This window comes from Apium graveolens, chromosome 9, assembly GCF_009905375.1.
Source record: "Apium graveolens cultivar Ventura chromosome 9, ASM990537v1, whole genome shotgun sequence".
NCBI lineage: Eukaryota > Viridiplantae > Streptophyta > Magnoliopsida > Apiales > Apiaceae > Apium > Apium graveolens.
Genome location: NC_133655.1, coordinates 6,752,081 through 6,754,431, shown reverse-complemented (window position 1 = coordinate 6,754,431; position 2,351 = coordinate 6,752,081).

Genomic DNA, 2,351 nt, shown 5'->3' with positions numbered 1-2,351 from the left:
GAGATGATACATTATCTAAAAAGGAAGAGGAGAGGTAAGGATGGTTGTATGGCCCTTAAAATAGATATGAGCAAGGCTTATGACAGAATTGAATGGGACTATCTTAGAGAGCTTCTGAGCAAAATGGGATTTCATAGCTGGTGGGTTCATCTGGTTCTCCAGTGTGTGAATTCAGTGTCATATAATATAATTCATGGCTCGAGAGAGATGGGACCAATTTTGCCAAGTAGAGGGTTGCGCCAAGGGGACCCCTTGTCCACGTACTTGTTTATACTTTGTGCTGAAGGTTTGTCTGCCTTACTGAGAAAGTATGAATCTCAAAGATTAATTCAAGGTATAAAAGTTTGTCGGAATGCGCCCAGAGTTAGCCACCTTCTTTTTGCAGACGATAGTTACTTGTTTTGTAAAGCGAATGATGATGAAGCTTCAAGAATGATGGAATTACTTCAGACTTTTGAAGAAGCTTCGGGGCAGCAGGTTAATCTTGCAAAGTCTTCAGTGGTTTTCAGCAGGAATGTTGACAGGGCTTGTAAGGTGAAGGTCTGTGAGACTTTGCAGATGGACGAGGCAAATGACTCAACAACATATTTGGGTCTGCCAAATATGGTGGGTCGGAACAAGTCTAAAGTGTTGGGTTTTTTGAAAGATAGAATGAAGCAAAGAGTTATGTCCTGGAAAGAAAGTTGGATATCACAAGCAGGTAGGGAGGTACTGATTAAAAATGTGGCGCAATCTTTACCAACTTACGCTATGAGTATGTTTCTGTTGCCTATGGAAATTATCAAAGACTTTGAGAGAATTTTATCACGTTACTGGTGGGGTGTTAAGGAGAATGTTAAGTCGGGTATTATTTGGATGAATTGGGAGAGGTTAAGCAAGCACAAGTTGAATGGTGGGGTGGGATTCAGAAATTTTCGTGATTTTAATTTAGCACTTCTGGGAAAACAAGGCTGGAGATTGATTAAGAGGCTAGAGAGTTTGTCAGCCAAGGTCTTTAAAGCGCGTTATTTTCCGGACTGTCACTTCTTTGATTCGAGGTTGGGTGATAATCCATCTTTTATATGGAGGAGTATTTGGGAAGCTAAAGGTGTGGTGATGGTAGGAGCTAGGTGGAAGATAGGAGATGGAAGTCAGATAAGAATATTGGGGCATCCATGGCTAAATGATGATAGGAATCCGTGTATAACAAGCGAGTTGCAGGGATTAGATCAAGCAATGGTTTCTTCGTTAATGAGTATGGAGGGTAGGCAGTGGGATAGAGAGATTATAGGGGATTTGTTTAATCACAGAGATCAACAGTGTATTCTTAATACGCTGATAAGGGATGTTGGGGAGGAGGATGCGTTGTACTAGCACGAGGATTTTACGGAAGAATATACAGTCAAGAGTGTGTATCGGTTGTTACAGGTTCAAAAGGGACCACGATACACTTCTGATGACAGCAACCTGTGGAAATATATATGGAGGATAAAGGCCCCTCCAAAAGTCTTAAATATGATATGGAGGGCTTTGTCTCAGTGTTTACCAACGAAGACAGTTCTTTCTGCAAAGAGGGTTCCGGTAAATGTTGTGTGCCCAGTCTGTAATGGCGAGGAGGAGACGATTTTGCATGTTTTGGTTCTGTGTCCGTTTGCAGCTCAATGTTGGAGACAGAGGAGTAATTCATATCAAAATGGTGGAGAGGTTAGCTTCGAAAGTTGGCTGAAGCGAATGCTCAATCAAACAGAAAAGAGCGAGCATGGGGAGATTGTTACATTGTGTTGGAAGATTTGGCAGGCTAGAAATAATATGGTCTGGAACTATCAAAAGAGTGAGGTGAATTTTGTAGTTTATTCGACGAAGCAGTACCTTGCAGAATGGAGAGATGCTCAAGTTCATTCGACTAAGGCCCTGTATCATGATGTAATTCATGGTGATGGAGCAGGTTCTTGGGTAAAACCAAAACGGAATGTAGTCAAGGTAACGGTCGATGCTGCAATTTTTACTGAACAATCTAAATATGGGATTGGTTTGTTGGCTAGAGATGATGAAGGTGAGGTGATTCAGGGTCGATCAGCTTTGTTCAATGGAGTTGCACGGCCGGAGTTTGCAGAGGCTATCTCAATAAAAGAAGCTTTAAGCTGGGTGCAGGCAATGGAGTGGAGGGAGGTAGTGCTGGAAACGGACTGTTTAACAGTAGTCCAGGCTATTAGAAGTAATGTTCGTTTGAACTCCTCTTTTGGTAGCATTATTATGGAGTGTCGTAGGATGCTTCGTGATTTAAACATTGAATTGTTCTTTATTAGACGATCTGCTAACATGGCTGCTCACTATTTAGCGAGGGAGTCATGTTCTTTCCCAGGTCGAGTGTT